Here is a 24,347-nt window from a genome sequence, read left to right on the forward strand (position 1 = left end):
CTGATAGAATATTCTCTGCGGGGGCTTCCCAGGTTGTGCAGTGGGTAACAATCCGCCTGCCAATGCAGGGGACACAGGTTCGAGCCCGGGTCCGGGAAGATCCCACATGCCGCGGAGCCGCTAAGCCTGTGCGCCACAACTACTGAGCCTGCACTCTACAGTCCGTGAGCCACAACTACTGAGCCTGCGTGCCACAAATACTGAGCCTGCATGCCGCAACTACTGAAGCCCACGCACCTGGAGCCCGTGCTCCGCAACAAGAGAGGTCACTGCAGTGAGAGGCCCACGCACTGCAATGAAGAGTAGCCCCCACTCACCACAACTAGAGAACGCCCGCGTGCAGAAATGAAGACCCAGCGCAGCCAAAATTAATAAATAATTTTTTAAAAATTCTAAAAAAAAAAAAAAGAATATTCTCTGCATTCCCTTTTGGTGTCTAAGGGAAGGAAACAGGTAGGAGAGAGCGGAGGATAGAATTTGCAGGCGATTTTTCTGCTGCAAAATAGTCACTTACATTGGAAGGTGATTTCTAAGCCAATCACATCCCTGACTCACTTTACACATTTACTAGGTCCAAGAAAATGTGAGCGTTCACTTTGATAAATCAAAGAATATCTGAGGGACTTCCCTGGCGATCCAGTGGTTAAGACTCTGCATTTCCACTTCAGGAGGCACAGGTTCGATCCCACACGCCGCATGGCGCGGCCACATAAATAAATAAATTAAATAATGAAGGGAAAATAAAGGGAAATAAGTGTCTTTAAAATAACATTTCAGTAGCTGATGTTGCCAAAGAATGTTTGAAATGTACAATATAAGAGAATCTGATGGGAAGATTCTCGTAAAGCAGTTTCCTCTTATCCTATGAAACATTCTCCCTAAAATGAATGTTCTTCACAGTTTTCAGAGTTTTATGGAGTTTTCTTCAATCAGGGTGGTACCCAGCCACGTCCTACTGAGGCCACTGGAAGGCACTGGAAGACAGTGTGCAGTTATACCAGGTTACATATATACCAGGTTACATCAGGGAGGATTTGTTTCTACTGTTACAGAAATACTTCTATTCTAGGAAAAATCCAATTGAGAAATCAGGCCGGTCACTTGGTTTGTACATATGGTGCATTTTCCTCACAGAGGTCCCAGTCTGACACGGAGGCAGGAGGTATTTCCTGCCACGTCATCATCACCGGCACATACATGAGGGCAAGGTTACCCTGGGGAGTCCGTCAGCGGATCCAGCCTCCTCTCTCACCTAGAGCGCGGGCTCCGCCGGCCCCCTCTCCTGAGTTCCCTAAGTCTTGACTACCTGTCTGCCCACAATGCAGCCCCACTGTCTCCATCGTATGATGCGTCCTCTGGGCCTGACACAGGCTGGTCTCGCTGTGACACCTCAGCAGTACCGGCCTGGGGCCCTCTTCTCAGAGTACGGACGAGGTTCCCTACTCCCCTCAGCTCACTGAGGGCACAGAGCTTGGTTGTACTCCCCCAAGAGAAGGAATGACGACACACCCCAGCCCTGGAAGCGGCCCTGCTTCCGGCCAGCCAGCAATTTCTTTGTGGTGGAAAGGGCAGGTCAGGTGGAAAGCAGACTGGACTTGGGAGTCAAGTGGTCTGGGTTCTGGTCCCAGCTCATCCTCACTCGCACCTCTGACCTAAGTCTGGGAGGTCACGTAACTTCCCTGAGCCTCCATTTCTGCATCTTATAAAAATCCCTCTCACAGGAGCACGGAAACACCGGTGCCCGCTGAAGGCATGGCACACTCAGCCTGCCCACGGCCTGGCACACAAGGAGATGCTGAGTAACGTGTGTTGATGGGGTGAAGGATGGTGCAGGCTCTCCCGGAGGGCTGAGCCCTCCCCTGCCGGCTCTGACCCAGGAACGGGCCTGGCTCACCGGCCCGCCCAGCAAGGCTGCTTCTCTGCACCATCTTGATTCCCGCAGAAACTTTCTCTTGTCGGACAGAACACACGCTTCCCGTCATCTTTTATTTCTGTGAGGGCTTGCTTACGAGCAGGGCATTCTGTTCTTGGAATTTCTTGTTAAAATATTTCATTTAATTAAGTTTTTACAACCAGCTCTGCTTTGTGTCTGTCAGAAGGTAGGGGCCATGGCCGCCCTCTCCCCAGCTCCCTGGGAGGCCAGGTCACAGAGCCTCTGGGGAGGGACAAGCCCAGGCCTAGGGGCTGTGGCCTAGGTCTCCAGGCATGCAGCCACCAAAGCTGAAATTGTCAACAGGTGGACGCCCTCGACGGGCCCCACTGGAGAACTCAGTGCCACCAGAAAGGTTGCCGAGGACTCCACATGGGTATCTCTCTCTGCCCAGGAACTGCCCTGTCTCTGAGCCGGAAACACAGTCCAGGGCAAGCACACCGTAGATGATCACAGCCACCTCTCAGAACCTCCGAAACTCCAACCAAGACCAACACCTTGTGGCCTTCCTTCCCAGGCCCCCACCTCGCCCACTCCTCTGCCTGTACAAGCCTTGCTCAATTCCTTCTCTGCGGGCCCCGTGGTCAGATCTGCCTCCCCACTCCAGCCACATCATGAAATGCAGACCGTACCCACTGCCCGACTGGTTGTTCATCCATCCTCTCCTCCGGACCGACAGACCGTTGCCTCCACCACACCAGGCCACGGCGGGGTCACCACGTCCACGTGGGCCCCAGTTCATGGCCTTGCTAGGGAACCTCAGGAGATGCTGAACTCACCATGCCCTTTCTTCCCCAGGGCCCGGCTGCCACTGGGCAGGAATCTGTGGTCAGAGAGGAGGCAGGAGGTGCTGTGCCCCCCACACTCGGGTTTTGGAAGGATACAGACCATGGACACCTAACAGGTAGAACATGAGGTCACTTAGATGGGGGCGGGAGACGCAGGTGAGCAGATGTGTTTGTGCAGGGACGTGGCTGCGCCCAGCACCCAGCACGGAGCCTTAGGAAACTCTCTTACACAGCAAACCAACCGGCGCTCCCCTGCTAGTCTCCCGTGGTCCCTGGCAGAGCTCCCCCAGTGCTTCTGGAAAGCAGGACCCAGGGTGAGGGAGCTTAGGAGGGGTCCGTCCTGTGCCCCAGGCTAAGGCCGCACCCTGGTCTGTCTCAGGAGCACTGGAGGCCAAGGTTCCCCCTTCCTTTCTCTGGACCCGGCCTGTACCTGCCCTAAGGGAAGCACCGTGGCCCCTGGATAATTCCAGGCTCCTGGTGGCGTTGCTAAGAGCCCGGCTGCCACCTGTCAGGAATTTGCAGTCAGGGATGTGGCAGAATGCGCTGTTTTCCCACACTCATATTTTAAAAGGTTACAGACCATGTGTGCGTAACAGGCAGAACATTAGGTCACTTGTCTCACTTAGAACAATAATCCGTTTTGCTAGGGGTCAGGTTGACACAAAGAATCTGTCCAGACCAGGTCTCTGGATGGGACTTAGCCCTCCCCTCAAACTAATGAAATTTTCAACTCGTGGGTACTTGAGTTAATAAAGTGTGCCACACATCTGCTCGGGCCGCTGGCAGAAGAAAGCCCTGGGGTTCAGTTTTGAGATCACTGACATAATGTTTGAGTGGCCTCCCGCTGCTGCCCGGCGGGACACCAAATTAAGGAAAGCCGCACAATGAATGTGTGAGAAAAAACATTAGTGTCTAAACACAGAGGCCAAGGCTCCCCGAGGAGAGGGTGAGCGAGGGGAGGCCAAGGAATTACAGAGAGAGGGTCAGTGGGTGCTACCGCTGGGATTTCACACCAGCGGCCTACAGGTAATGAATTATTTTAAAGGAAATTGGCACCAACATGATCTTAGGTCAAAAAGATGAAAAAAGTAAAAAGAGCGTATTTTCTGTGGCTGTTGAATTAAGTGCTAAAGTATAATGGGAACAGTTCTGAACGAAACATAAAGCTGGAGGTGAGAATATAAAACGGCCCCGGGAGAGGTTACGTTTCAAGGCCCACCGACCCCTGAGAACCAAGCCACCGCTCCCCATGCCACCAGCCTGGCAGGGGCGGGGTCATTGGGCTTGACTGAGACCTACTCAGGGCGGGGAGGAAGGAGCCTGTCGCCCGTGGGCACACTCTCCACAGGCTTTCCCAGCTGCCCACAGACAGAAAATCAAACTTAAAGGTCTTCAGGGTATGTAATTCCTGATGACCCCTCTGCTAGAGATGTGGAGAGGACGGCAAGAGGCCGGCCCTGAATTTTCCGTGGTGTTCCCTTGGCGATGAGGGAGAAGCCTTCTTACTTCCGTGGCCTGGCTCCCAAGAAACGCCACTGCGTTTGCTTTGAGGTCAGTCTAAACCAAGGTAGGGCCAAGGGTGTTCCCCGCCCCCCAAAACCAATGAGTAAGGGGAACTGATCAGGGCTGAGGCCCCCTGCTGACACTGCCCGGCATCTCCCCCAGTCCTGCCTGGTGACAGGGTGTAAGGGGGAAGGGCGCTGACGGCTCCCCATGGCCCCCGGCCAGGTGCCTGGGCTGAGGGTGGTACCCTGGAGGAGAACGCAGCACCCTCAGGGGCAGCTGCCCCATACACGAATCCTGGGCTCAGGCGGGCCGGAGAGGCACACAGCTAAGGTGAAGGAAGACCATGCTTATGTCCTCCAGGCTTGGCCCGGGCTTCTGCTGCAGGCAGGCTCTGCTGGGGAATCACCCGGTTACTTGTCCTTAGTTCCTTTGTTCCTCTAAGTGCTGCCCATGTGCTCTGGGCCCTGCCCCGTGGGGCGCACAGAGGGGTGAGGCCAGTACACAGGGGTGAATACCGGAGCCTGCATGATGGGGCCCTGTGGCCCAGCACCACGAGGGGTCTCAGCCCTCCTGACCCGGGAGGAAAAGGGCTCAACAAACGTGGCCCCAAGGGCTTTGCCAGCAGCCCCTGTCACTCCCACCCTTTTCCCAGTAGCAGGCCACACCTGTCTGCTCACCCCTTTGCCACAAAGCTCCCAGATTCCCCCTCCTCTGGGAAGCCTTCTCTGACCCAGTGCCCCAACCCTCAGGGCCCCTGGTGCTCCCGTGAGCCTGCCCTCTTGGCTCCTGGCCGTGTGGCCTGTGCGTGCCCTGGGCCAGGCCTGGGTTTCATACATCTCATCCCATCCATAGCCCACGACTGGGCCTCGTGGACCCAAGCCCCTGGCAGGGACACAGAAAAACCTTAAAGATCAACTTTAGGGCAGAGTTGGTTCCAACTACACACCCGTGGGAGGCCAGGAGCCCACCCTTCAAGGGAAGGCCACTCTCCCTTTCTCAGTGAGAATTCGGCAAGTGAGCGAGGAGGGGCAGGGCGGGTGGGGCCAGTCCCCACGAGGGGCCACGCCGTGATTAATGATGCTCCCCAGAGGCTCTCCAGGCAACCGCGCGTGGCCGCCGTGGAATGCAGAGTAAGCCGCTTCTCAAGCCGCCCAGCCCCGCGCGGAGCTCCAGGGCTTCCTGTGCCGAAGAAATGCCCATGCTTTCAGCTTCCCAACACGCGGCCCAGATCTCACTCTGGGGAAGGAAGGGGCCTTGTCCTTCGAGCCGATCCTCCAACAGAGAACGCAGAGCAGACTCCAGGGCCTGGTCACCTGGATCTAATTCCAGTTCCCTCGTGTGCCCGGGCTGTGGGCTTCTGAGATCCCTGGGCTATTCTGTATCTGCGTTTCCTCAAATGTAAAATGGGGATTATAATAGTACCTACCTCAGAGGTTCTTGGGAAAATTATAGGCATTAACACATGTCAGTTGCTTAGAGTGGTGACTGACACAATGTGAAGGCCATAGAAGTACCTGCTATCTTTAGTATCTCATGATCTGACTTCTGAAACCCACTATTCCCTGAGAACCACCTGAACACCTTGTGGGCCATCAGCCTCCACCTCCTTCACCAGCCCCAAAAGGAGCAATAAGTTCCTGTAACCTTGGTACCTGGGGAACTAGGAGGCCTTGTCTTGACTCAGTTTCTGCCTCTAACTTTAAGGCAGCGTCTACACAGACCTCACAACATGGAGAGGATGTTTCTCAGGTGACGGGGCCAGGGCAGCCCTGACCTGGGTAAGCCAGCCAGGCTACTGCTGTGTCCAGCAGAGAAGAGGCTCCACGATGCCCTCCCCGCTCCCCCCCTTGCTCCAAAGTTACTAGGAGCCCAGGTTTCAGGGAGGCTGCTGACACAACACACATACGAAGAATGGGAGTTGTCAGCGATGAGTAACAATTGACAAGCTGATCAAAAGTCATGAAAGGCGTGTGTGGCACCAACGTCTTGCAAAGTCCCAAGGTCAGCTGCGGTCACACAGGTCACAAGGTCACTAAGTCCCAGGACTCAGCAAAGTGAAGAAAGCCATCCCAGCTGAAGGCCCATTGGCCTTCTCATGCCTCAGTGGGCCCCTCAGGAGGTCAGTCCCATGTCACATTTCTCCAGACCACAGCAGAACCAGGTAATGTCTAAAGGCCTTCAGGTTCTGATAGACTGTGTCTCTTCTTTTACCATCATCATCATCAGAAATAATATTAATGGACTCATCTATAGATTACTTCCTATGTGTGAGACAGTGTTCACAGTATTACAACAAACCCATTGCAGCACACTGTGGTCTTTATTTTACAGACAGGGAAACTGAGGCTCACAGAGGTTGAGTAGCTTCAATTTTACAACTTATACACAGAAAACTGGCCTTAAAATTCAGATCTGTGTGATCTCCAAAACCATACCTGGAAGCATATACTGTGCCATTTGTATAATACAAATGATAACACCAATAATTTTAACAACTTTCCCGCCCATGCACACTGCATGGGTTTATCTCGTTTCATCTTTACCTCATCCTTACATAAAGGTGGGTGCGGTCATCCCAGTTTACAGGAGGATTGACAGAGCGCCCTTTCTAACATGTAAATCAGATCCTATGGGCTCCCTTTGTTGAAAACCTAACAGAGCTGAAATATATTTTCCTAGTTACTCACCCAAGTTTATTTTTTGTGACAGCAGAACTGATGCACTAGGAAGGCCATGCCAGCTATTAAAATACTGAAATATATCTGAACCAGTCAGTACCTCTGCACATGCCTGCCTCCTGCCCCGCCCCCGTCACCCTAGCCCCTCCTACGGGATCCGCTGGGCCACCCTACCCCTACTCCAGCCGCTGCCCTGTTACTGACAGCGTCATTCTGATTGGTCAGTGCCTGTGCTAGTCTGAGTGTGGGCCCTTGGTGACAGTAACCTAAGCACATACACAGGCATGTGAGCACACACGTTACATCGACCAGGGCCGTATGCATTTGTGCACGTGGGACACAGGATCGCAGAAACAGAAATACCTGTTAAAAATTAAACATACTGAGGTGGTTCTAATGCCTCAGTAGCCTATGTAAGCAAACCAAAATGGAAACCTAAGAACCACCAGTCACAAGCAGCCAACTAGGCGCTCCCAAATAAGGCAACCCCTTCAGCTGTAGCCAATCAAATAATAGGTGCTCCCAAATAAAGCAACCCCTTCAGCTGTAGCCAATCAAATAATAGGTGCTCCTAAATAGGCAACCCCTTCAGCTGTAGCCAATCAAGTAATGTCCTCGCTTTGCTTCTGCCCCTTCTCCACAAAAGTCTTGCCCCATCTCCTCTTGCACTGCCCAGTTCAAATCGACTTTGCTCCCATAAACTCTTAAGGTGTTTAGTATGCCTCAATTTATCTTTTAACACCTGTATATAGACACCAGGCACGCACACACGTGGCTACACACATCTGCATGACCGTACACACCTACCCGTACACACGTACCCGTACACACGTACCCATACACACACAAATGAACAGATGCACCCCGCACTTACATACCCCCCAGTGCATCCTCCCTCTTGGTGCCTCCCTGTAGCTGCTAGAGACGTACCATCCCAGGTCCGCTGCCCACCTCTGCTTCTGAAATTCTCCCTTTCCTGTTCCACGGTACGTTCAGCTGCTCCCTTGAAAGCCAGGGTTATGCCATCTGGTACCTGGAAGCAGAGAGGGGCTCCACAGCCATGGTCAGATGGCTGGTCCTTGAGAAAGGGGGCTGAGAGCAAGGTCTCCGTCAACCCAGCCTGGCGTCCCCGGCACACACCAGTGCTCTGCTTGTTAGACACCAGCTCAACTAGGAGAGAAACAGCCCAATCACAGGCAGGCAGGTTTGATTGCCTGATTGCCCACAGCCGCCGAGCTCCCGGTAAGTCCACAGCCAGCTCTGGGTGAGCCCCAGCTGGGCACCGGCCACGAGGCAGGGGCAGGAGAGTTCCTCGCTTGGACTGTTACTCCCCATGGGGTACAGCTCCTGGAGCTGTTGTAGAAATCCCCAGAGTACGTCGCAGCACTTTGCTCTCAAATGAGCTCCTGTGCAGGTCAGCCCACACCCCCTGCCTGAGCACAAGTCTGGGACCCCTCACCTCCCTGCCTCCTACTCCAGCCAGCATCGAAGTGTGGGGAGAAGGGCGCAGAAGTGGAGATGGGCTGTGCTCTTTCATTCAACAGTTACTGAGCACCTGCCGTGTGCCTGCCGCTTTCCTAGGAGAGAGCAAACAAACGCAAATCTCTCCACTCTGCCTGGGTAGCTCTGCCTGCAAAGCCGTCCCCTATCCTGCAGTAACATGTCACTTGTTGGCCTCTGACTCTTTCTCTTGGGGCCACAAACTCCCTTTCTGTTCTATGAGTTGTTTGGGTCTCAGAACCTCCCAGCTCGGACTTTTATCAGGGTAGCTCCCAGAGACGTCTAATCTCTCATGGCCAGGAGAGCAGCTGAGCTTCCAAGGAAAGGCCTGGAGTGTCTGAGCAGGCAGGCATCTCTGCTGCAGAAAGCGCTCCCTCCCAGCACCGGCCCCAGGCTTGCGTTTCTCCGGGGAGTGTCTCTCATTTGAGTAAGATGTCCCAGAAATAAGCCCCCTCCTGCCTCAAGAACTGCATCCAAGAGCTGCCTGGGGCCCTGACTGCTGCGGAAACGCACTTCCAGCTGCACACGTGCGGTCTCTGTTTCACTCCATGTAGAGGGGCCCCTGGGAATTTCAGAGGTGACACTGATGAATAGAACGCACACAGCCTGACTGCCAAGACCAACAGGACTGTTCGGAGGGACTTTCCGCCAAATTTCTGTGCTTGAGGAGTCGCTCACCAGAGCTGCTGCCACTGGACCAAGCCACTCTCCATTGGGACCACCCCCCAGCCTATAGCCTGGAAGAGCCCTGCACCCCTCCCTGCATGCAAGGAGCACACCCATAGCATCTTTACCACCAGCACAAGACCAGACACAGAGCAATGACCCCCTAAACACACTGCTTGTGTTTGCCTTCCGCAGAATCAGCTCAACGAAGGCAAGGTCTCTGTTTCAAACCCCTTCCTGGATGCCCATGTGTCCTCCCCCACCACCATCACCTCTTGTGCCATCTGGCTCCAGGTCAACACCAGCTGAAGGGGTCAGGGGAGGGAGCCAGTTTTCTGCACAGCTCCTGCCTCCAAGGAGTTGGCTTGAATCATCCCCACGGCTCGCCTCCATCCTCCCCGTGTACCTGTGCCCCTCCGGACGGAGGAGGTCACATCAGCACACTGGCTGTCCCTCACCCAAGGAGACTGATATTTCACACACAGCCTCGAGGTTCAGGGTAAGTCCCACTGTTGGCTCCAAGCCAACTTTCAAAATTAACTTAAAGCTCAAAATGTGCCGTAAATGCTCAGCCCAGGACCGGGATTTACAGAGAGCTGCCCGGGCCGTGGGTGTTAAGCTGACTGTGCATATTCCTCACTGGATGCAGGACGAGACTGGACCAGACCTGGAACTACTCTCAGACCCCCCAAATCCTCCCCGAGTGGGGGTCTTCTACCCTGGCCTCGCCACCCAACCTTGCCCGAGAGCGCCTCAGGCACGACCAGCAGGAGGAAGCCTCACTGCAAGCTTCCGGAGCAGAACAAGGATAGAAAAGACAAGAACAAAATGTTGCTTTGACTCACCTTGGTAATAATATTTCCCATTCCCTAGATGACCTTCCAACCCCAGAAAACCCATATAAAAACCTTCAGCCCGCTCAATAACATCAAGAGTTTGCAAAACATGTGCGCCCATTGAAATGACAGCTAGATCGAGGCCTGAACTTCGTACTGTGATCTCAATGCCCAGAACAAGGTGGTCACTGGCTCCTTATTCTCTAATGAGTGACAAGAGCCACGTTGTTACGGTTTGGCTTGGTTTGGTTTTTGTCTGTCTCTTAAGCCTCTCAGCATGTTATGTTCGTGCCACACAAAGAAAGCCTTAGCCATGAAGACAGGCATCATGGGGCCAGTAAGAACGTGGACCCGTAGGAAATCTGCAGGACGAAAGGCAAACCTGGGCTGAAGGCCTCGGGCTCCACAATTTCCTAAGAGCCGTGAGCATCGCTTCCTTTCTCTTCTGAGGCTGTAGGCTCTGGCTCTTTCTGTGGCCTTGGCTGTCTGTATATCAGGTTCTGCCAGCTTCTAGCTTTTTATTCAATTATGCCTTTCAGTGTCTGGGCAATAACTTTTGGGAGGATGAAAAAGTCACGGCACCACCAAATTCATCAGATGTCTGGGGAGCTTAAGAAAAATGCCTGTCTGGCAAATAGAAGGGTATCAGAAAATAATGGAACTGGGAAATGGGCAGGAGTTCTATTTCCAGTCCTAGTTCTGCCCCCAACTTCCCATGAAATCTTGGGAAACTCCTTCTAGTCTTCAGTTTCCTTAGTTTCTTCAGAGGGAGGCCAAGAGGCAGAAAATTCCTGAGGGGCCTGGAGAACTGCCTCCCTGGAAGAAGATGCTGAGGCAGCTGGAGCCCAATTAGGGGCTAATTGCCGAGGCTACTGTGCTGGCTGACAGGTGAGGCCAGAACCCTTCTCCTCGGCCCTGGGAACCAAGCAAGCAGTCAGGATCTCAGACTCACACAGAAGATAACAGGGAGATGTGAGGTTGGAGGGTCCCCTCAGGGCCCTCCCTCCCAACTGCGGGGTGCATGGCAGGCTTCCTGAGTCACTGCATGCAGCAGAGTCCCCAGGGCAGCAACCCAAGCTGCACGCGGGCATTGTGCTCCTTAGGAAGGGGCACTGGTTGACGTGGTCCAGCGCACTCAATGCAGGCTTCTACCAGGCAGAGGGCCGGCCAACCAGCCCTGAGGCAGCTCATTCTAATGCGTGAGAGAGTCAAATGGGATTTTAGGCTCAAAAAGACTTTTGACCACCACTGCCTCTTTGAGGGTGAAAATGGATGGTAATCCCCATGTCCCAGAATTCTCATGGTCTGTCTGTGAGATGCCAACACTGTGACAACCCCACACTCTTCCTGGCCTTCCCTCCACCCCAGGATACAGGGCTGGTGATGCAATGGGAACTCGGGCTCCAGAAGGGTGAAGGGCGAGCAGGGCAGCAGGGGAGTGCTCACCCACCCTAGACTGGCAAACCAACTAAACCAGCACCTCCCTAACCCTCCCTTTGGTCCCTTTGCCTTGAGTGAAATCCAGGCCATGAGGATTCAAGAATGTGCCTCACAGTGATCCCAGACCCCAGCTCCTTATTAGACGTTTCCATACTCATTTGAGCACAATCAGAATTTTTTAATCATCTTCCTGAACATCAATTTATGGGGACAGATCATTTCCAGATGTGATTCAACATACAAAAAAAAAAGCGCATTCATTGATTAACAAATGATTTCTAGATGGAGAAATGCAATTAGCAATTAGCAATCCCCAGGTGAAACTTGCATCAAATTCTGTTTGAGTGATACAGAAGCCAGGTATCCCCTAGTGTGGTCTATCTCTTTTCAGCTGAGGTCTCTTCCCTAGGCTGACTCAAGATGTATCTGTTTCTGACCAGAACAAACAGGAGCTGGAGAGAGTGCTTTGGCCTTTACCAGATTCTCTCTCCCACTTCTGTTGGTGATTTCTCACAGCCCCCAAGCTCTGAGCCACAGGCAAGAGCAAATGAACCACAGAAGAGTTCAGAGCTGCCCATCAGAAGACAGCTTTCTAGTCCACACTCGACAACGAATTGCCTGGGAGCTTTAGGAAGACACCTGCTCTGTCCGTCCTATTCATGCCTCATTTGGCTACTCGCTGTACCAACATTTCTAAGTCACGTACTGGGCACTAGTCCCTGATCAGCCTGTGCTGTGTGTGCCCTTGTCCACAGCAGACATTGCTAATCGATGATTGTACACTTTCCCAAGATCCTTCCCTTGGTGCACTAGGCACCCACTGAAAACCTACTCCTGCTGCAGAGATTCAAATCTGGGCATGACTTGGTGTCTTCAGCCTGAGCTGGCAAGTCAGCAGAAGAGGCAGATCCAGACACACTTGCCACAGAAAGCGGCAGGAAAGCAAAGCCGCAAGTGAGGGGAAACTGGAGATTCCAGAAAGGGCAGAACCGGGGCTTGACGTTTGGGCTCTGATGTAGGAACTTACCAGTTCAAAGAGAGATGTGCCCATCCTAGAAAGAAAATAAGGATACTGAGAATTGGGGAGATTGCCCCAGTGCCAGTCAAAACCACTAGACTGGCTTTAGTTCTGCCCAGACTTAGCACCAGCAGCTGACTCCTGTCCACCTGGGGCCTGCTTTGCTGCTTTTCTTCTTTGGCCTTTCAGAGCCCCTGCGGTTCCCCTAGATGCCCCACATTCCATCAGTTAATTGGTTTGTTCCTTCTATTCTGTGCATAGCAGATACCACGTGACATTTGCTTTATTCCCAGCCCTCTTTCAAATGATATCAATTCCTCCAATGACCGTAAGTGATTCTCAGTTCCTGAATGTTTCGAGGGGCCTCTGGAAGGGCAGATGCGCCTATCAAAAAGGAAAATGTCTGCATCTTGGGCTGCAACCAAGCCACAACTTAATTTCCTCTTCTGGCTGTACTTCTTGAGAAGTAAATATGAAAAATGGGGCTGGGGTGACTTTGTCTCAGATAAATATGCGACACCCTGTAGCTGGACAAACAAGGTGCTTGGCTGGAAATACGATGTTCTTTGGCTGGCATCTCCAAAACGTGACAGATTCTTCCCAGATGCTACTTAAAGCATGCAGTGAGCTTTTCCTGCCTTGATACACTGCCTACACCAGACTTTAAAACTCAGGCAGAACGCAAACATAGCACCAATAAAGCTGATGCTTTTCAAATAAATACTAGGTCGTAGTCACTAACAGAAGCATTTTGCCTGTGTTTTCTCCTTTAATCCTCACTGCAACCCTCTGAAGTTGTTTATTACTATTACTATTAATATTTTCCCATTTTACCAATGAGGGAACTGAGGCTCGGTGGGGTTAAACCAATTGCCTGAAGACACACAGCTAGTAAGTGATGCGGCAGGGATTTGAACCAAAACCTAACTCCAAAAACTGTCATCTTAATTGCTACCCTGCGCTAGCTTAATTGCTTTAAGTGTCAGCTTAAAGGCTAGAGGCCACGCCTATGGACTCTGTCTACCTCATGCCCACAGGGTCCCAGCTGAAGCTTGTCACCATGACAACAAGCATTTATTTGGGCCACAGAGATTCTAAGATCCTCAACAAATCAGAACTCCCTTTTGTTCTCCTTCCAGGAAGTTTGGGGGCCTCATTCTGCCGGTGGGGCCTCTGGCTGGCCCGGAAAGCAGAGGGGCTTGAGCGCTAGGGCTCACCCTCAACAGAATGGTCACAGCTCTGGTCGAGAGACAGGAGCATTTCTGAGGAGCCTGGGGCAGGCGGAGAGAAGGTATGTGCCTGGTTACTGCCTCACAGCAGGGAAGGAAATGCAGTGTGAAGGCCAAAATACAGACAATTGACAATGTGCCACTTTCACAGCCAAAAGCTAGTTTTCCAGGCAAAGCAGAAATTCTATATTGAGCATACCCCTCTGTCACAGCCCAGGACGACGACTTTTAAATACAAATATAAAATAATAACATGCAGAAATTTGTCATGGATCTCGGTTAATGACTCACTTTCACCCTCCAGATATATCCATTACCACCAGCAGGAACTACCAGCCGCCCTTTCTTTACGGCTTCCTCCGCATTGCATCGGCAGGGCCCCGGTGAGCCAGGGAGGGGCTGGGGCTGGGGCTTGCGCAGGCACTTCTGAGCAGGCCGCCCCCTGTCCCGCCCTCCTCGTTCCTGTCACCTGAATCAGATGGCAAAACGGTGGGTCAGGCCGCTTCTTCATGTGCCATTGTGGAAGTCTCTGAGGGTGAAAGATGGTCTTTTCTCTTTCAGGCTATCAGTTCAGCCCTGGACATGTTTTCTGAGTTAAACTGGATCCTTTTAGTACAGGACAGAGCTCCTCCTGGACGGTCCCTGCAAGGGTATAGGTTCGATTTTCCCCCTGAGTTACCTTGTCCCTGGGGACTACCCAGGCCTTCGAGCACACTCTTGGTGACCTCTGACCCTGTCTTTCCATCCTGGAAAGTCACTGGGGTTTAAGCCCCTAAGACTCTCTCCCTCCTCTCCTGGGGCCCAGGGGCTCTCACACTCTCCTTTATGGTTCTAGAATTTGCCTTGCTCTTTCCTCCAATATGCTCCTTGGACTTCGTCCTCGTGGTTATTCTCTCACCTCCAAACTGGCCTTGAAACCAGGGCTTTCCCAACTAGTAGCTCAGCTTCCAGCCGAAGTGCAGATGACTTCAGTGAGTGGAGCTCTTGTGGGGGCCCCAAAGCAAACCAACTCTGTTCAAAAGTCTCTCCTCGGAAGGAGCTTGGGACAAGTTTCCTGGGGCAGGATTGGAGAAAACTGTGGGACCTTATTCCCTCCCTCCCCGCAGTGAGTGACCATCGTCTCTGAAGGGTCTTCATCTCTGCAGCCCAGGAGACTGTCCCAGATGTGGGTCCTAGAGAACCCGCCCTTGCATGTCAGCTCCCCCCAGAGAGGAGCGTTGTGTGCATCTTCCGCGCCTCCAGAAGCTCGACTGACCTGCCTACGACAAGAGTGTCAAGCTCAGGGGATCTGAACTCAACTTTCCCATCACCCCCCACCACTCAGCACCAAACCTACTTAACGCCCAACTCTCTTCTCTTTTTTTTTTTTTTTTTTGGCCACACTGCACAGCCTGTGGGCTATTAGTTTCCCAACCAGGGATTGAACCCGGGCCCTCAGCAGTGAAAGCACAGAGTCTTAAGCGCTGGATGGGTTTGTCACCTCGGAGCCCTTCCCACATGTCACCAGTCAGCCACAACTCCAGAGACTCCCTCTCATTCGTTCCACGTACATTTGTGGCATGCCTTGCATCTGTCTCTGCTGAAATGTCCCCACTGCACACGCCCCTTTCCTCTGAGTTTTGTTACAGCCCTACTGTGAGCCTAGTGACTGGGGTGGAGGAGAGAGAAGCAGCCAGGCTGAACCTTTCTCTCTCTCCGTTTTCTTTCTCTCTAGAATTTGAACTAAGAGAGACAGAAACTGCAGTAAAAACGTTTGAGGCTCTCAAGGTCATGCATAGTTTGGACCAGAGTAGGTGTCAGGGCAACCCAAAGCCGTGGGCAAGCTGAGATTCTGAAGGAACAGAAATGAAGGGCCTCGTAGAGGAAGCTCCAGGGAAGGAGCCTGGAGCCGAAAGAAGCAGAGAGACAATGTCGTCTCAGAGAGCGAGACACAGATAGTCTGACAAGCACCCCTTGGAGACTCTCCAGACTCCGTGAAGCCTGGCAGTGCTCTCAGCCCCTCCCTCTGCTTACTGTTTATCCTCCTGTTTTGCTTAAGCTCATTTGAGTAGTTTTTGTTTTTGTTTCTTATGATCAAATAACCCTCAACTGAGCCGAAAGCTTAGAATGAAGCTTTACTTTTCACATGTTCACGATGAGACTCCTCCCCAAAATGGGCAACCCCCGAAGGCAGGTCCCACACCCTGCGCATCCGAGTCTCTTTGGACAAGGGGCAGACCTGGGCATCCGTGGAGGCACCTGTCAGCAGCATCATAATTCTCCAAGAACACTTTCATTTCTTCAAATCTATTCACTGCCCAATCAGTCATGGAATACTGACCATGGCCCAGCATGGCCCTATGGCCCCCTCCCAGATTCTCCTTTTGTTCTCTTTTCAACCTTTCCTGTCCCCAGAGACATCCCTCAGGGGGCAGATATCAGGGAGAGGGGCCAAACATCATTCACCTTGCAGGCGGCCAACAAATGCCCTGAAAAATTGCTAATTGTTCATCTTTCATTACATATCCACCCACCCATCCATCCATCCATCCATCCATGCAGTCTATATAGAGCACCACTCCGGGACTCACTGGGATTGGAGACACAGAGATAAACAGCATCACGTCTCTGCCCTGAACTCAAGGAGCTCATACTCTTGAGTCCACGTAACATCAGGAACCAGCGTGCTCAATCTCACCCCAAAAGCATAGCCAGAAATAGATGGGGGAGAAGTTACTGCAATCTTGCCCAGAAATCTTCCCGCTAACATCTACTATCCCTAGAATAGGGGAGGAGCTGTCAGGCAGCAGAGGAGGGCAGGACCCTCTGTACCTGCTGACATCACGTGAGAGGTTGACTGTCATCCTTGCCCAGGTATGAGGCCAGCCTAGGAATACTCACTTGCCCTTTGTAATGGCAGAGGAAGAGTTTATGTTAATGCTTCAGTGAGCAGATGTACCCATCATCACCACCACCATCGCCGTCATCACTACAACCTCCATCACCACCACCAGCATCATCGTAACCATGATCATCGTCACCATCATTACCCCCACAAAACTTACACAGCGATCACTACATGCCAGGCAGAGTTAAATACATATTATCTCATTTAAGCTTGTGGCAACTCTACAGGACAGACATTATCAGTATCCCCATTTCACAGATAAGGATGTGGAGACATGAAAAGATTAACTAGCTCAGGGTCACCAGTTTGTAAGTTGTGAAGCTGGAATTCTACTCTAAGCATCTGGCACTTGTGTCTGTACTCTTCACCCCCCTGTGAAACTACTTCCGATGAAAAGAGATGGACGTCCTGCCCTGGTGATGAATGGACAGTTGAGACCAGCACATAAAGAACAAGGTGAGAACAAGGCAGCAGGCGCCTGAAGGGGGGCTTTAAGTGAAAGGGGGGTTGCAGAGAGTGAGCACTGCAGTGGGGAGAAAGGTAGCCAACGGCTGGGGAAAGCCTCTCTCCACCTTCCGGTCACAACATGGTAAAGCGTGCTTCCACTGGGCCAGACACTGTGTAGGTCCTGGGGCCATCGCGATTTCTCTTTAAAAGTCGGCCACACCTGCCTTATGCCTTGTTGACCCCGAGCGTGTGGGATTGGGAAGAACTAAATCACGGTCCCAGAGCCACAGAGCAAGCTTGGGCCTTATTAGAGTTCAGTACTGGGGAGGAGTGAGGTGAGTGGGCAGAGGGAAGGGGCTTTGGCTGGCATTCTTGGGACCCCTCACCAGGCTATAGCGGCCCTATGACTGGGAACCCAACCAACCCGTCAACTCCCCATTACAATTGTCACTCCCTTGCTGCCCAAAGATACTTCCGAAGGATCTATCCTTTGTGATACCCAGTTATCACTAAGGTATCCTTCAAGCTGAGCCCCATTTCTCTGGATGTTAAAGTGACCTTCAGAAGTTAGTCTTAGTTTCATAAGCAGCTCTGAGCCTGGGGTAGGAGTTATCAAGGGAAAATCCACAACAGGTAACACAGTGGCAAATGGTCTTAAGGGCTACGTAAAAGAGATTGCGAACTCTTGAGAGTCAAGTTAGTCTTTGAGAGATAAGACTGTGATTAGCATGTTAATTAGAGCTACATTTTATTTAGTGCTTAATATTTACCAGACTCTGTGCTGAAGACTTACACACAAAAATCACATTTAATCCTCACAACAACAGTGCAAATTGGTTCTAACTTGAACAAAGTCTGGTTTTCTGGTTCTGCTTTTGAAAGAATTGTCTCAGCATGATGCCACACTCAAAGGAAACTCTGTGGAGACATCAAAGGGATAGAAGAACCGACTCAATCAGCACTGTAGTCCCTCAAGGAAATAGCAAAGTGGCATCACCATCCTAACAGAGAGAATCTTCTCAAAGATCGTCTTTCCCTAGTTCCTTCTCTTACCACCTGTTTCACATGCTTGACAGATGTCCCCAATCCTCTCTCTTCCCTCATCCCTAATGGGTAAGAAAACGAAGGCTCCCAACTAAGCGAGCACAGGCTCCAACTCCTGCCCCACTTCCCTTTTCTGGCTGGGCCCCTGTCCTTCAGCAGCACCCTGCCCTTTGCAGTGGACATCCTATAAGCCCCCATGTTTTCCCCTCACCCACATCCCCCAATCTGGGTAATAAAGACGCCATAACTTTCAGGCAAGAACAGCAGATGTGTTTGTTAGCCAGCAAGGGGAGGGCAGGAGAGAGATGTCTTATTATGGTGGAGACTGAGCTTTGGTACTTTCTGGACCATCATAAATGAATTATCAGCTACAATTTACAGATCAAAAAACTGAGGATCTGAAGCATTAAGTAACTTTTCCAAATCAAACTACTAAATGGATTTGAACCCAGGTCATTTGCAAATAAATGATGAAAAACTGTAAATAGCTGTCATCTAGCCAAATGCTACTAACTCCTGTGGCTAATGCTAGATTAATGACATGAATACACTCTTCCCACTACTCTTCCGTGGGCCGAGACACAAAATATCCTTTCCCATTTTTGATCTTGTGACCTCTGGGATGTCACAAGCACAGATATACACCTGATGCACGCATGCAGATCTGTGCACACGATACGCACTCATGCACAAAAGGCACACTCCCACGACCTCACCTCCTGGGTCTGTGAAATCTCGGCAGCTTCTACACTGGCAAAAGGGGGTCTAGTATTTGAAACGGCTCCTGAGAATCCAGCACTTCTGCATTTTAGCCTCCTCTCCTACTGTGCAAGGGAACGCATTCTCTTCACCAAAGTAGAAATAGCCTTAGGAAATGCTGGATAAAGCTTTAGGTAAAGCCTTAGGTTTGTGCTGTAGGGAAGGGAGCAACTGAAAGACGTTCAGTTACCAAGACCAGAGCAAAAAGGCAACCAGCTGGGGCCCATCCTGTTACCCACTGGGAGGAAAGAGGGGGATGGGGTTTGCCTCCTAGAAGAAGTGGAGGATTTTTTAATAATAGATTGAACACTTTGTTTATATTTGTAAGAGTAATACTTTTTCTCTTTTGTATTCCCCTGAGCATGACCTAGTCCTTAACCAGCTAAGGTATATATTAGTTGGGTGGAGTGGTATGGGGTGGCTAGTAATGGTATAGCAGGAATGCATAGAAAAAGAGTTAATATTCAGCTCATATTATTGAAATACGATTTCACAGTAAGACAATAGGCCTGAAAGCTAGGCACTGACTAGAGAGAAAAGATGTTCTAAATCTCTTTAGGTTCTATTCAACATACTGACAATCAGTCAGGCATGCAGTCATCAATATCTACTGAGCCCTTCTCTGTCCATTCTAGAAAAATAGCCTCATCCTCAAGAAACTTAGGGGGGACAGACCACAAATAAACTAACGTAATACAATATCAGATATTGATCAATACTAAGAAGATAACATTGGGTAATGTGATGTGTCTGTCTGTTTTGCAGGGGTGGGTAGAGGGCCTGTGGTCCTCAGGGAAGTCAGGAAAGACTGATTGAGGAGGGGACATTTAACCTGAGACCTGAGTGATGACATAGCAACCAAGCAAAATCTAGAGAACACAGAAGTAACAGCAAGTGCAAAGGCCCTGAGACAGGAATGTGTTCAGGAAATTGGAGAGAAAGACGAAGGATCATTGCTGCTGGAGGATTGTAAATGAGCAGAATGGAGAAATAGGAAACAGGGGAGGTCTAAAGAGGGTAGGTCCTATGGGGCCTTCGAAACTAGAATAAATAATTTAAATTTTGTTCTTATTACACTAGCAAGCCACACTGTTTTAAGCACGGGCGTGACACAATTTAATTTATACTTAAGAAAGACCACCCTGACTACTATGTTGGGAGACTGGCAGGGTTTTTCAACCTTGCCACTGTTGAAATATTGGGCCAGGTAATTCTTTTTTTTTTTTCCTAATAAATTTGTTTTATTTATTTATTTTTGGCTGTGTTGGGTCTTTGTTGCTGCGTGCGGGCTTTCTCTACTTGCAGCAAGCGGGGGCTACTCTTCATTGCGGTGCACGGGCTCTCACTGCAGTGGTTTCTCTTGTTGCGGAGCATGGGTTCTAGGTGTGTGGGCTTCAGTAGTTAGTTGTGGCTCGCAGGCTCAGTAGTTGTAGCTCGCGGGCTGTAGTGCGCAGGCTCAGTAGTTGTGGCACACAGGCTTAGTTGCGTGGCACATAGGATCTTCCCAGACCAGGGCTCAAACCAGTGTCCCCTGCATTGGCAGGTGGATTCTTAACCACTGTGCCACCAGGGAAGCCTCCAGGCAATTCTTGGTTGTGGGGAGCTGTCCTGTATCTTACGGAACTGCTAGCAGCATCCTGGCTTCTCTCCACTAGATGCCAGTAGCACCCTCCCACCTTCCAGTAGAGACAGCCAAAAGTATTTCTAAACATGGCAAAATGTACCCCCAGGGGGACAAAATCACCCCCAGATAAGAAACTCTGCTCTATGGGGACACAAGTAGAAGAAGGAATCCCAGTTAGGAGACTGTAGCCATGGCCCAAGTGGGAGAAATGGTAGCGTAGATGCTGATGGTAACCATGGAGATGATGAGAAATGTTTTGGGTCCAAGATATATTTTGAAGTTAGAGCCAATGGGATTTTCTGATGGATTAGACGTGGGAATGTGAGAGAAAGAAGAGTCAAAAATGACTCTAAAATCTGTGGTCTGGGCAACTGAGTAGATGGCAGTTCTAGTCACCAAAATGAAAAATGCTTGGAATAGGGGACAGATACGGGGACAGGGCAGCCAAACAGTTACAGTGTTGATTATGCTAAGGTTGAGCTTCTTATTAGATATCCAAGTGTAAAGACAGAGAAAACAATTCAGGCAGACAGACAGATCAATAGATAGAGATTCAGGCAGAAGATAAGTGTAAATTTGAGAGTGACTCACGTAGCAATTGAAGAAATTCAGACTATGGAATTTTTTTCTACAGTGTATACAGGCCATGAGACTTGCTGTCAAATTCAGGAAGAGGATAATATACAGAGGAAGGAAAAGCTAGGAGTTCACCCCTCCCAGTCCTGAGGGATTAGGAGGAGAAGGGGGAACAAGCAGAAGAGACAGGGAGTGAGATAAGAGGCTCCAATATGTTGAATAATCGGAGGGAAAGCCAGAAGCGTCTCCTGTCCTGGTTCCCAGTTGGGACTCTGGGTTAATTTCACTTCAAAGTCTATTCCTGTACCAACATGGCAGCAACCACACCAAAGTAAAGTTAATTGTGAAGCGTACTAGAGCCAAGGGAAGACCAAGCTTGAGTTACCTTTTCTGAGCCATTTTCAGTTTCCTTTTGGCGTGTCTGGGACCCAGACATTCCCACAGGCCCTCCAAGGGGGGTTTGTATGGCCACTGCATTGGGAGCCAGAGTGTCTGCATGGATCGCCATGGCAGGCGGAATAATGACCCACTGCAGAGACCTCTCAGGTCAGAGTCAGACGTAGGATGCAGCAGACCCTGAGTCAGCCAAGCAGGGCAACTGAGGATAGAGAAGTAAAGTCACATGTCTCACCGGCTGCTGACCTCAGCCATCAAAGACAGCAAGGCAAGCAGTGACCAGACCAAAGGACACTGCCTCAGAAATTGGAGGGTCATCAACGCCTGAGGGATCTGAGAACATAGTATTCCCTCTTCCCACACCCAAATGCCATATGGAGTAAGAGAAAGGAGAAGACAAGAGAGCTGGAATCAGTTTGAAATTATTCAATTGGACCAAAATTTAGTTTTATTTCTTCTTTCACCACCCTGTGTGTGGGAGCTCATGTGGAATATCAGATCAGTTTTAGGAAAATAAAGAAAGAACAATTTCATCAGTGTGGTTAGCATGGATGAACTTATTACTGCAGGACATATTGGTCAAATAGCCAATCCAGGGCTGTTTAGCAAACCATCTTTGAGATCCAGCTGTGCTCTGACTCTTGTACTAGGAACTGAGTATTTGTAGGCTCCCATTCATCGTGCAAGAGCTACATACACCAACATAGTTCAGAAGCACACAACAGTCTTTGCTAGTGTCATCAGGACAGTCCCAAGAGGAGTGGCAGGCTGTGAGCATGCCTTTGGCTGAAGGTCCCCATTCCAGGCTCTGTGGGAGGGGTGACACACATGATGAACTTCACACCTCAAAGAGTATGTGGTTCAAGTGGGAAAAACTGTCCACCATTAGCCTGTATCACTGTTTAAATAAGAAAAGCATATAAACAAAAATGATAGAGTCACAGATCCAAAGAGTAGTGGAGCTGGAAGAGACTTCAGCACTTGGTGGTCTGATCCCTCATTTAACTGAGAGGACACTGGGGCATGGCCAAGGATCAGACCCCTTCTTGATCACACAGCAGATTCTAGGTGGAGATGGAACTTGTCATATCCTACAGCTCCTCAGTGATAAGAGCCACATAAGTGATTTTAAGGAGTTGCTGAAAAACTAAGCCTACAGCTATCAAGGAGATGAACTTTAAAGAGAATCATCTACTTCCTGGGCTAGGGCTAGGTTGGAGACAGATGGTGTCCTAGCTCAGGCTGCTATAACAAAATACCATAAACTGGGTGGCTTAAACAACAGAAATTTATTTCCTACAGTTCTGGACACGGGAAGTCTGAGATCAGGGTGCCAGCCTTGTCAGGTTCTGGTGAAGGTCCTGGTTGGCAAGCAGCTGCTTTCTTCCTATATCCTCATGTGGAGGAGAGAAGGGGTGGCATGGAGGGAGGAGGGAGACAGGCATCGGGTCTCTTCAACTTCTTATAAGGGCACTAATTCCATTGTGGGGGCCCTACTCTCATGACCTCATCTGAAGCTAATTACCTCCCAAAGGCCCCACCTCCAAATACTATTACACTGAGGATTCAAAATATGAATTTGGAGGAGACAAAACATTTAATCCATAGCAGATGGTCTAGGAAGATGCCGTTAGAGAGGCTGGGCACCCCAGCACCATCAAGGGTCTTGGTGCCATCCCCATAGGCATGATGCTACCTCATATAACAAGCACCTTCAGTGCCTATGGCGGTTGAGCTGTCACCAAGCCAGCAGGCAGAGCAAGGCCACCGGGAATTGCCCTCCGTGGCTCTTTCTCCAGCAGCACTGACCAGCTGCGGTAGTTGGCTGTGGTGTTGCGGGCGGGTGCGGTGTGGGGTGGATAAACAGAGCTAATACTTTGAGTACTAGCTCTCTGAAGCTGCACCCTACAAAACATGGGCTGCTTAATTTTTTTCATTTATGACAATTGTATTCTCATTTTACTGAGACACATTCTCCATACATAAAATGGAACCAACTTGCCATTCCATGCCTACAATTCAATCTTGCCATGAATCAGAAACCCAAGGACCTAGTTCTTCCCTTGGCTCTGACACTTGCTCTAGAACCTGGGTGGTGTTCTTTCCCTCTCTGGATCTTCCTTTCTGGGCAGTGAAGGTATTAAACCTCCTGTCCGTCTTCTAGCTCTGCCAACCTGGGCTTTGAAGAATGAACTTGGTGCAAGAAGAGGTTTCCCACCTGCCCTCCTTAACCGTAGATGGTGGGAGTGGCTACACAACCAATCACCCTACTCCTGGTCCTTAACTCTTTGACCTTTGGGAAACCTGGGGTCTCCTTCTGTCCTGGATGGCATTCTTAGCCCAGCAGAGTTGGCCTCAGGGGCCGGGAGTGGTAAGACTTGAGAATATTCCCCCTGGTGGCCAGAAAGCCCATCAGAAAGAAAAGGCCCCGTTTTCTTTCTTGGATTCCCTAGCACTTCCTTGAAGCTGAAGGAATGACATCACAACAAAACAAAGTTGCCAAGACATACTCTAGAAAAATGTCCTCACATGGTTACGTTTTCTGCAAATTACAGCGTTTGGAGTATAAATCAGAGTAATTGTTTAAATCAGAGTGACTGTTGAAACAGATTTCCAGTGATCAAATCAAAAACGCAATCATTCTTGCGGTTCCTCCAGTGCTTAGAGCCCCACACGCTCTGAAACTGTCGGTTGTCAGTTACACGGAGTGTTTACATTAACATGCTGCCCTAACAGAGAAAATATATATTTTAAGAAGAAAATGTGAATCCAGGGTTACAAGAATGTTTCTGAAACAGCTAAGTCATCTTGTTTCAAGTAAAACCAGATGTTTGCATCAAGAGAAAGCCAATCATTTCTTTTAATTATGCTCAATGGTCAGGCCACCAAGAATACCCACATGTGTACACATGAGCCGATGGAAATCAAAGGCTTTGTGACAGAGAAAGCAATCAGCAACTCCCAGACCACCAAATGGCATCCCCAGCACCAGCTCTGGGCACTTTTTGAGTTCCTTCTCTGAG

General features: G+C 50.4%; 1 long non-coding RNA gene across 1 annotated transcript; it reads right to left on the reverse strand.

Moving 5' to 3' along the window:
* Positions 1-13: 13 nt before the first annotated feature.
* LOC113624145 (uncharacterized) lies at positions 14-20,548 on the reverse strand. Its single transcript, XR_003434241.1, has 3 exons — positions 20,536-20,548; positions 1,736-1,744; positions 14-120 (listed from the first exon to the last, which is right to left on the reverse strand). It is a non-coding gene; the product is annotated as an uncharacterized LOC113624145 (long non-coding RNA).
* Between the last annotated feature and the right edge of the window lie 3,799 nt (positions 20,549-24,347).

Source organism: Aethalodelphis obliquidens, unplaced genomic scaffold, assembly GCF_003676395.1.
Source record: "Aethalodelphis obliquidens isolate GAN/ISIS:26980383/991018 unplaced genomic scaffold, ASM367639v1 scaffold12, whole genome shotgun sequence".
Classification (NCBI taxonomy): Eukaryota; Metazoa; Chordata; class Mammalia; order Artiodactyla; family Delphinidae; genus Aethalodelphis; species Aethalodelphis obliquidens.